Source organism: Galeopterus variegatus, unplaced genomic scaffold, assembly GCF_000696425.1.
Source record: "Galeopterus variegatus unplaced genomic scaffold, G_variegatus-3.0.2 Scaffold149, whole genome shotgun sequence".
In the NCBI taxonomy this organism is placed as follows: Eukaryota; Metazoa; Chordata; class Mammalia; order Dermoptera; family Cynocephalidae; genus Galeopterus; species Galeopterus variegatus.
The window spans coordinates 539,328-551,462 of record NW_007726260.1 but is presented as its reverse complement, the minus strand read 5'-3'; the positions used below and the strand labels follow the sequence as shown (position 1 = coordinate 551,462).

The 12,135-nt window shown below is 40.4% G+C and overlaps 1 pseudogene; it reads left to right on the top strand.

Annotated features, from left to right (window-relative positions):
• LOC103607115 overlaps window positions 1–12,135 on the top strand; it is a 90,607-nt pseudogene that overhangs the window by 77,167 nt on the left and 1,305 nt on the right.

Here is a 12,135-nt window from a genome sequence, read left to right as displayed (position 1 = left end):
ACCCGATTCAGCTGGCACGTGCCCAAGCAATGCCTGAAGCTGGTCCAAGTGTTTCTTCCACCAATTTGAGCCGTCAAATCCACTCATTTTCCCAGTAATGGTAGTTCAGTCATCCTCAAAAGAGATGTTTCCTGAGGGCCAAGGCTCACGTGTCCCCTAGAATCACACCCAAGTCAGTCTCAGCCTGGTCCGATGCAGGCAGGGACTACGATTAGAAATTCAGAGCTGCAAATTCAGCAGCTCTGCCCTTGTACCGTCCGCACTCCCGATGCTTGCTCCAGGTTACCAGTGACTGGCTGGCCATGGTTTTCCAGGCTCCCCATCCCCAGGATTTAAATAAGAGAGAAAAATGTTCCTGCCGTAATCACTGGCTTTATAATTTGGAGATTTTCGTATAATTTGGGGTTCGGTTTTTTTCGTAGTTCAAACGAGTCCCATATTTTACATCCTTCCCTCTCCCTATTACAGGACTCAGGATATTGGATTGTAGTGTCACACTTACACATCTGTGTCCTCCACTGGACAGTAGGCGCAGTGACACTGGAAACCCTCCTGTTCACCCCTCCCCCCAGCACGCAGCAGAGAGCTACCCATTGGCTGTCTCCTCCTGTGTGTCTCCTCTGCATGTCCAGCAGGAACTGAGAGAAAGGGCAAAAGATGAAGAAGAAAAAGTATGTGTCATCTAGGTCTACCCCCATTCATCAGGGAAAGGAAAAAAGTATCTATCAGTTCTAGAAATCCACCCAGTAGGCCATCCTTCCATCTCATTTGCCAGAACTGAAAAACTTAGCCACCTCCTGAGTAAAGAAATCCATGCCAGGAAGGGGGAGATTTTTTTAACTAGGCACGTGGTTGCCCTACACAGTAAGTTTCCTCCGCAGGGAGCAGGACAGAACACACGATGAATCAGTAACTGCAACATCCGATGTTGATGGAAACGAAAAGACTGGGCCTGTCTTTATTCATAAACATAAATAAAGTTTTTAAAAGATGTGTTTGGGCATGTCTAGCCACAGGTAAATACGTGATTTAATTTTATTTATGTAAGATTCTACTGAAAAACTCTCACATTATCTGGCCAGGACAAGTATCCAATTACGGAGGGGCGGGGTGGGGGGTGTTGTTCTTTTTAAATAAATCACTCTGAGGCCAGAAATTGAGCACAGCCACTCACCATTCGGGTTCCTTCATGAATCACCAGACCACCCCCTTTTCCATTTATTTGTCTGTGTTGTGTTGCAAATTAAGTTTTAAAAGACATTTCTTCCCAAAGAAAATTTAAAGAATAAAGTACCCCCACCACCACCACCCAGGATAATGAACTATAGCTGCTGTCATCCCAGGAGGGCTTAATGACAGTGTTTAATGTGTGTGTGGACAGCCGAGGCTTCCTTCAAAGTTGCCTCTGTGAATGGGCTTCAAGATGTTTTGACTATTATCTATTACAAAGAAACTCGCTATTAATTGCATATTGTCATAGCTCTTAGTCCAGCATAACTGTTAGCCCAACAAAGCGTTCTCTCCTCTGGAGAAGTGGATGGCGACACAGCCTAATTATTTTCCACTACGTAAGTGGTTTCTCTAAGTCCCTCTCTGCTCCATTTCTTAAGTTTTCTTGGAGAAAATCAGGTAGAGGGAAGGCTCGTTCTTGTCTGTGCATGACTTTGGCTCTTTTCCGGCCAAGAGTGAGGGTGACTTTCCATCATCCCAGGACCCATCTGCGTTAGTCAAATAGCAGGAGCAGAATTCTCAATGAGGTTTATGGAGGACACCAGGGACACAGAGGCATTAGGGCTGCAGAAGCCCAGGGAGCTCTGGTGGTGGGGGCTGCTTCCTGGCCTCTCCCCAACCCTCTTCTACCCACTGTTGATCTGATGCTGGAGAAAATGTGGTTTAGCTGGAGGCTGGTGGGGAAAGTCATGTGCGTAGTGAGGTCAGGAAGAGGAGAAGCAAAAGCAGGATGGAAATGTTCACAAGTTTTAATGGGAGGGATGTAAACTATTACTTAACTCCAAGCAGCAGCAGTATCATTGCTGTGCTAGGTTCTGGAGTCTTACTCCATCTCGGACAACTGCAGGGAGTGGAACTACGCGTACCCCTCAGCCAATCCATACACCCCCATGGACTGATCTCTTCAAACACATTCAATCTCACCTTCTCCTTCTAGGTTCTGGAGTCTTACTCCATCTCGGACAACTGCGGGGAGTGGAACTACGCGTACCCCTCATCCAATCCATACACCCCCATGGACTGATCTCTTCAAACACATTCAATCTCACCTTCTCCTTCTTCTTTCTAAAGATTCCCACCGCCTGCCAGATAAAGCCCACACCTCTCAGACTGGCCTACAAGTTCTTACGCAGACGGGCCCGGCCTACCCTTCCAGCCTGGTCTCCCACCCTTACTCCCCATCCCCACCCCTCCACAGCCACGCTGGAGCCACAATAGACCACTCACTGTCCCCAAGGTCAGCGCACCTTCAGGCCTTCATATCTGGGCTCATGCTGTTTCCTCCTCCCAGAATGCCATCTCTTCCTTCTGGCTATATAAACTCTTGGTCATCCTCTGGGACCCAATTTAAATATCATCGCCTATGTAATATGCAATGTCTGTCCCAAGCACCCCGGCAGGATTCATCTTACCTCCTCTGGCCTCTACACGCTTTGCTCCTACCTCAACTGTAGCAAAAGCCATATTATATCCTCACCATGTTTCTTGCCCTCTGTTAGGTTGTAAATAATATTCTCCTCAGCAGGAATTGCATATTGACTGGCAAAGTTCCAGCAACCAGTATAGGTAGAAAGAAGACTAGAGTGTGTTGGAGGATGGGAGGAAGAATGGATAGCCAGGTGGATGCAAGGATAGATGGATGGATGGATAATTTGTATTATATTAGGTGTCCTGGGCTATTAAAGAGGATCCCACAAGCCCATGAACTGAAAGAAATCTGTAAACAAAGAATCATTGAACTGAGACTCAGGTTATCCCAGTCCTAGTAGCTTTATAGGTCCCCATGTCCCTATCTAATAAATAAGGAAGGCATTTACTGTGCTAATGTTCTATGAGTCAGTAATAGTCTGAACCACTGCCATCCAATAGAACTTTCCGCAGGAATGAAAATGTTCTCAAACTTGTTCTGTCCAATAGGGTGACCATTAGTCACGTGTCACTATTGAGCACTTGAAATGTGACTAGTGCAGCTGAGGAACTGAAGTTGTAATTTTATTTAATTTTAATTAATTTTAATTTTATATTTAAATAGCCGTGTGTGGCTAGTGGCTACTATATCAAACAGCACAGGTATAAAACTTTATGCACAAACCCTATGTTATTCTTCAGAGTGCTACTACTTAACACTATTGAAGGCATTACCACACAGGCTCGAGCTGCACAGATTCCTCTTGTCCGGGTGATAAAGACACCTACGCTGGGTGAAGTAGGCGGTGTTCTATCCTCTCTCATTTCTTAATAAAACATAACTCTTCCATTGACTTTGGCCCAGCCCATCACACCTACGTGGCCTGAGTTAGAATTATGAGGATCAACCCAGAGATGCCAAACCAAGAGATCCTAAAATCTATTAATGAATCTCAAAGCATGACCTGATATAGTTCCAATCCCCTTTGAGCCTAAGACATGCCGTGCCTGATAAGGGAAAAAAGGAATCATACCCTTAGGGAGCTCCAAAACCTAGCCAGCATGTCCCAGCAGAACTGGGAGAGTACACATGGAATTATATTTTGAAAGTGCTTAATTAGGAGGTTGAAATATAAGGCTAGATAAATAAGAGTTTGTCAATTTGAGAGCCCTCTTTCAGGATGAAAGATTTAGCACCTTGGCAAGAATCCTACAAGACGGTGCAAGCTCACAACCAGATGACTCCTAGAAGAATGGAAAAAGCAATGTTCAGGTTAAGTGAGATGGACATGCCGGAATTGCCATGGCTAATGGTGGAAGAGGGAATTAAAAGTCTCAGGAAAATCAGACGTGAAAAATCGCGTCACCAATGTCACAGAATAGACGATTCCCAGAGTCACCCCTTCCCACAGGTAACCAATTGTGGCGTCACCAATGTCACAGAATAGACGATTCCCAGAGTCACCCCTTCCCACAGGTAACCAATTTACAACTATTAAAAAGCAAAGACTGCCAACCTGGATCTGCAGAGCTGGGAGAAGAGGAGGAGAGACCCACGAAGTGCATGAAGGAGCAGGAGGCAGCAGCGGGAGGGTATAGAAATGACGCCCACTGTTCTCAGCTAGCCTGGTAGGGAGTGGAGACTTCCTTTACACATGGATAGAAGCCACATAAAGCTGCAGCACCCTTCACGTAAACCTGCTTGGAGTCTGCAGGAGAGAAGAAGGCTTCAGAGTGCACCATACCAGCCCACAGGCCATGAAGACCACTGGCAGGATTCCCCCAGGAGCCAGTGGCTGGCTCAGAGGCCAGTGAGATATCGGGAGGGGCACTTACATGGCCTACCACAAAGGAAGCTGTTGGGGTGCAGGGAAATGGCTGGCCCACCTGGGCAACACTGGGCACAGTGCGGGCATCTGCTCTCAGTAAAAATCAGTCAGAGAAATAGAACTTCAAGGGACTCAATCTGCAGGAAAACCTCTGTCCTGGGCAGGAATTTCCACCATCCAGACCCAGAGGTGATTAACAATCCACACGAAAAGGCTCCACCAGAGAATTAGCAGTTTCCTCAAATGCCTAGGAATCAAAGTAAAGACACAAAGATTGAGAAAGAGCAGAGAACTATGACACCAACAATGAAACATAGCACCAGCAATGGATGCAGAGGAACAGCAGATCTATGAGATGTCAGACAGAGAATTCAGAATAACCCTCTCAATGATATTCAGGGAGTCACAGATTAAATGATATCTGGAAAATAATTCAGGAGCAGAACAAAAAGCTTGACAAAGGAATAGAATCAATTTTTAAAAAACAAATAGAAATTCTAGAAATAAAGAATACATTGTTTGAAGTGAAAAACTTGAAAGAAAGCTCCAACAGCAGACTTAATCAAACAGAGGAAAGAATCAGTGAGCTCAAAGATAAAACACATGAAATTATCCAATCAGAACAGCAAAGCAAGAAACAAAAATATAGCAAAATAACCTCTGCATAATTGGACTTTCTCAAGCAAAATAACCTCTGCATATTCGGCATACCCAAAGGAGAGAAAAAAGGAAGGGACGTAAAAAGCATATTCAAGGAAATAATGGCTGAAAATTTCCCAAGAATGGAGAAAGATGACAGCATCCAGGTACAGGAAACTCAGTGGTTGCTAGTCAAATTCGATCCAAAGAGGAACACCCCAAAGCACATCAAAAACCAAAGCCTAGAGAGAATACTGAAAGCGGCAAGAGAAAAGAAACACATAACATTCAATGGAGCCCTAACACGTGTCTCAGCGGATTTCTCAGTAGAAATCCTACAGGCCAGAAGAGAATAGGATGGTATATTCAGGGTGCTGAAGGAAAAAGACTGTCAGCCAAGAATTCTGTATCTGGCGAAACAAAGCTTTGAATATGAAGGAGAAATAAAGTCTCTCCCAGCAAACAAAAGCTAAGGGAATTCATCAACACTAGACTTGCCTTGCAAGAAATGCTAAAGGGAGGTCTTCAGTCTAAAAGAAGAGGACACTGAGGAGCAGCAAGAAAACATTTGAAGGTGCATGACTCATTAGTAAAGTAAATTCACAGGCAACCTCAGAATATTCCAGTGTCATAAAGGGGGTGAATAAACTGCGATATCCTTAGTATAAAGACTAAAGTACAAACCTAACAAGACACTAACATATACAACAACCATATAAGAGAAAGTCAATATTAAAAGAAGTATCTTGAAACAACAAATTGTCAAAAAGTGGGGTGAATGACACCAAAGTGTAGAGCTGGCTTTGTTTTTTCTTTTTTCTTAGCTATCAAAGTTAAGTTGTTATTAGTGTAAAAAAAATTTGTTATAATTCTAACATATTTTTTGTAACCCTCATGGTAACCATAATACAAAAATGTATAAGAAACTACTAAAAATAAATAGCAAGAAAGCAAAATGTAAAGTTAGAGAAAACCAATCAACCACAAAGGAAGACAGTAAGACCAGAAAAAAGGAAAAAAGGATCCACAAAACAAACAGAAAAAAAAATTAGCAAAATGACAGTAATGAGTCCCTATATATCAATAATAACCCTAAATGTAAACAGATTAAATGCCCTAACTAAAAGACACAGTGGCTGAATGGATTATAAAACAAGTATCAACAATGCACTGCCTACAAGAAACTCACTTAACCAATAAAGACACACACCAGCTGAAAGCGAAGGGATGGAAAAAGATATTTTAGGCAAATGGAAAACAAAAAAGAGCAGAAGTAGCTATACTTATATCAGATAAAATAGAATTCAAGCCAAGGAAAGTAAAAAAGGGTAAGGAAGGTCATTGTATAATGATAAAGGGGTCAATTCAATAAGAGGATATAACAATTCTAAATATGTATGTTCCCAACTGTAGCACACAGTTATATAAAGCAATTACTATTGGACCTAATGGGAGAAATCGACTCCAACACAATAATAGTTGGGGACTTTAATACCCCACTTACAGCAAAGGACAAAACATCCAGACAGAAAATTAACCAGGAAACATCAGAATTAATCTCTATTACAGGCCTTCTTGACCTAACAGACATTTATAGAACATTTCATCCAACAGCTGCAGAATACACATTCTTCTCAGCAGTACATGGAACATTTTCTAGGACAGACCATATGTTAGCACACAAAACAAGTCTCAACAAATTTTTGAAAATCAAAATCATATCAACTGCATTCTCTGGCCACAATGGAATAAAAATTAGACATCAACAACAAAAGTGACACTAGAAATTATACAAAAACATAGAAATGAAATAACATGCTCCTAAGCAATTAATGGGTCAAAGAAAAAAATCAAAAAGGAAATTTAAAAATTCCTGGAAACAAATGAAAATGAAAACACAACATACCTGAACCTATGGGATACAGTGAAAGCTGTTCTAAGAGAGAAGTTTATAGCAATAAATGCCCATATCAAAAAAGAAGAAATACTCCAAATAAATATCCTAATGTTACACCTCAAGGAGCTGGGAAAACAAGAACAAGGCAAACCCAAAATCAGTAAAAGGGGAAAAAAAAAAAGATCAGAGCAGAAATAGATGAATTAAATATTGCAAAAACAATACAAAAGATCAATGAAGATTGGTTTTGAAAAAAGATATTTTTTCAAAAAGGTAAGCAACATCAATTAAACGTCAGCTAAACTAATGAAGAAAAAAAAGAGAGAAGACTCAAATAAAATCAAAATTGAAAAGGGGAACATTATAGCTGATACCATAGAAACACAAAGAACCATAAGAGATTACTATGAACAAACTGGAAAACCTAGAAGAAATGGACAAATTCCTGGACATATACAATTTACCAAAGTTGAATCATGAAGAACTAAAAAACCTAAACAGATCAATAACGAGTAATGAGATTGAAGCAGTAATATAGTCTTCCAACAAAGGAAACTCCAGGACCAGATGGCTTCACTGCTGAATTCTGCCAAATATTTAAAGAAGAATTAATACCAATTCTTCTCACTCTTCCAAAAAACTGAAGAGGAGAGAATACTTCCGAACTCATTTTACAAGGCCAACATTACTCTCATACCAAAACCAGAAAAAGACACAACAAAAAAGAGAAAATTACAGACCAGTATCCCTAATGAACACAGATGTGAAGATCCTCAACAAAATTCTAGCATACAGGATCCAGAAACACATTAAAAAGATCAAGTACCATGATCAAGTGAAATTCACCCCAGGGATGCAAGGATGGTTCAACATATGCAAATCTATAAATGTGATATGTCACAACAGAACGAAGGAGAAAAACCACATAATCATTTCAATAGACACAGAAAAAGCATTTGATAAAATTCAACACCCCTTCATGATAAAAACACTCAACAAATTAGGAATAAAAGGAATGTATCTCAACACAGTAAAGGCCATATATGACAAACTCACCTCTAATATCATACTGATTGGTCAAAAAGAGGAGGCCTTTCCTCTAAGATCTGGAACAAGACAGGTATGCCCACTTTCCCCACTTTTATTCATTATAGTACTAGAAGTTCTAGCCTGTGCACTAAGGCAAGAGAAAGCCATAGGGCATTCAAACAGGAAAGGAGGAAGTTGAACTATCCATGTTTGCAGATGACATAATCCTATACATAGAAAACCCTAAAGACTCCACAAAAAAATTACTAGAACTAATAAATGAACTCATTAAAGGGGCAGGATACCAAATCAACACACAAAATTTGAAAGCCTTCCTACATGTCAACAAAATAGCCAAAGAAAAAATCAAGAAAGTAATCCCATTCACAATAGCTGCCCTAAAAATGAGATACCTAAGAGTAAATTTAGCAAGGGAGGTAAAAGACCTCAAAAATGAAAACTACAAAACATTGGTGAAAAAAAATTGAAAAAGACAAAAATAAATAGAAAGATATCCCATGTTCATGGATCAGAAGAATTAACATCATCAAAATGTCCATATTACCCAAAGCAATCTACATATTCAGTGCAATCTCTATCAAAATACCAAAGACATTCTTCACAGAAATAGAAAAAATGATCTTAAAATTTGTATGGAACCATGAAAGACCCCATATAGTAAAAGCAATCTTGAACAAAAAGAACAAAGTTGGAGGCATCACATTTCCTGACTTCAAAATATGCTTATAAAGCTATAGTAACCAAAAACAGAATGGTACTGGCATAAAAACAGACAAATTGACCAATGGAGTAGAATAGAGAGCCCTGAAATAAACCCATGCACTTAGAGCCAACTGATTTTTGATAAAGGTGCCAAAAATATACAGTGGGGATATCTTCAACAAATGGTGTAGGGAAAACTGGATATCCACTTGCAGAAGATTGAAACTAGACCTCTATCTCTCACCATACACAAAAATCAACAAAAAATGAACTAAAGACCTAAATTTAAGACCTGAAACTATGAAACTACTAGAAGAAAACATAGGGGAAATGCTACATGAAATGGGAGCAGAAAGCACTTTTTTGGTGAGACAACAAAGGCACAAGCAACTAAGGCAAAAATACACAAATGGGACTATATCAAGCTAAAATTCTTTTGCACAACAAGGGACAATGTCAACAAAGTGAAGAGACAACCTACAGAATGGAAGAAAGTGTTCGCCAACTACACATCAGACAAGGGGCTAATATCCAGAATATATAAGGAACTTAAACAACTCAACAGCAAAAAAACAAATAACCTAATTTAAAAATGGGCAAAGGACCTGAACAGACCTTTCTTGAAAGAAGACATACAAATGGTCAACAGGCACAGGAAAAAATGCTCAACATCACTAATCATCAGGGAAATGCAAATTAAAACCACAATAAGGTATCATCTCACTCCAGTTAGAATGGCTATTATCAACAAAACAAAAAATAACAAATGCTGGTGAGCATGTGGAGAAAAAGGAACTCTCCTACATTGCTAGTGGGAGTGTAAATTGGTGCAGCCACTGTGAAAAACAGTGTGGCGATGCCTCAGAGGACCTAAAATAGATCTACCCTATGACCCAGCTATCCCACTACTGGGTGTATACCCAAAGGAAATGAAATCAATATATTAAAAAGACACCTGCACTCCCATGTTCATCGCAGAACTATTCACAACAGCCAAGAGATGGAATCAACCTAAATGTCCATCAACTGATGAATGGATAAAAAAAAAAACTGTGGTATATATACACAATGGAATACTACTCAGCTATTTTTTAAAAATTATATCCTATAATTTACAATACCATGGATGGAACTGGAAACCATCATGTTAAGTGAAGTAAGTCAGGGACAGAAAGACAAATACCACATGATATCACTCATATGCAGAATCTAAAATTTAAAAAATTGATATTATAGAGGTCAAAGAGTACAGTGGTTACCAGAGACTGGGGAGGGGACAGGGGAGGGAAAACAGGGAGAAGCTGGCCAAAAGGTACAAAATTACGATTAGACAGGAAGAATAAGTCCTGGTGTTCTATTGCACAGTAGGGTAACGATGGTTAACAGTTAAATTTTGTATATTACATAGAGCTAGAGGAGAGGCTTTTGAGCGTTCTTGCAAGAGAGAAATGATAAATGCATGAGGTGATGGCTACACCTGACCCGATCATTATACAACTTACATATGTATCAAAACATCAGATTGTGCCCATAAATATGTACAGTTATGTGTCAAAATAAAATTTTTTACTAAGTCTCAGGAAAGTGGAGGTGCTAGAATGGATATACTAAGAAAGGCCAGAAAAATCTAAAAGATGACTACATTCCAAGGGAAGACCGTAAAGAATGTGTGGTGCGGGGGCATCAGAATCACTAAGAAGTTCAGTGGCAGCTCTTCCCTCTAGGCCAAAGCTGACAGAAGGAAAGGCCATTACAGAACAAGGCTCCCTGAGAGTGACGGGATGAAAAGACTCCAAAACAATAGAGGCAAGTTGGCAGCGCAGAACCATTGGGAGCCAGGTGGATTCAATTATCAGAATGCGTGGCAAGATGAGAAGGGGGCGGGTGGGGGGCACACTGCAAAGACATTATGCAGTCGGTTTATGGAACATGAAGTGCCTAGGGGCAAACTAGACAGCAGCCAGCAACGGTACTTCTCAATTTGTAGCAACTAAAGAAATCACAGATGGATGATCAGGAGACTAAGGGCAGTTATTCCAATATCATAATCCCCTGCCCATTTTTATGACCCAGAGCCCATTGACTGAAAAAGAGGTCAGATCCCCAGGAGAAAGGACTTGGCAGTATCACAGCAGGTACACACACTTCTGATTCCCCCAATTCTTCCCCCAAAACATCTTTGACCATTTAGTCAGATAACTGAACTAGGTAAAAGGGGATCCCCAAACATTTTGAGGACTGTGGACATAACCCAAGTTGACAATGTTATCCAGAGACCTTTTATGGTAGGGGCCTATGGGAGCTAGATTATAAATGGGATCCTGGCCAAAGCCTAATTCCTAGTGGGTCAGTGTGACTGCAGACCCCTCTGGTGGCCATTGCCCCAGCCCCTGAATGTGTAATCAGAACAGATGTGCTTGGTGCGTAACACCCCTATATTACATCTTTGATCTGTGGGGTAAGAGCCGTCACAGTGGGGAAACCTCTACCTGTCATCTCCTAGAGGAGATTAAAAATAAAATCACATCCTAGGGGGTGTGACACAAAATAGGGCCTCTCTCAAAGATCTAAAGCTGCACTGTCCAGCTGGTGGCCCTAATAATATGTTGTTATTCAGAATTTGAAATGTTATTTTATCTTAATAAAATTTTAAAACTTACATGTGATTCAGGTATTGGAAAATTTTTAAACATGTTTGGAATAACTTGACTATGTGAGTCTACTTTTTCAATTGTAAACTTTATGAAACCTAAATATAGATCTAGTATTTCTGATAAAAATTTCACATCTGAATTGGAATGTACTGTAAGTATTAACACAGTACCAAAAAAGACTGTAAAATATTACATTAACAATATTTTATGTTTATTACACATCAGAATATTTTAATAGATTGAGTTAAATAAAATATATTACTAAAATTAATTTTACTGCTTCCTTTTACTTTTTTCATGTGGCTATTAAACACTTTTAAATTACATATGTGGTCACCTATACACAGTGAAAAGCACTGGTCTAAAAGATACAGAGGTTGTGGGTTCAGTCTATTTAATTTACCAGTCTGATGCCTGCAAAAAGCAGACCGATCTTACAGAATAACTGTAGGCTATCACAAACTCAACAGGTAGAGGTCACAATTGCAGCCACCATGTGACTTCTTCCTAGAGCAGGTTAATGGTGTCTTAGGTCCATGTTATGTAGCCCTCGATTTGACAAATGTGTTCTCTCCCATCCCTATCAGAAAAGGGGATCGGCCCAGTCAGCGCCACATCCCCATCCCACCGCCTTGGCCGCCTACCACCTGGTGCTGATCTGGCACTGCGAGAGCACCTGGAACCTGGAGAACCGCTTCAGCAGGTGCTATGACGCTGATCTGAACCC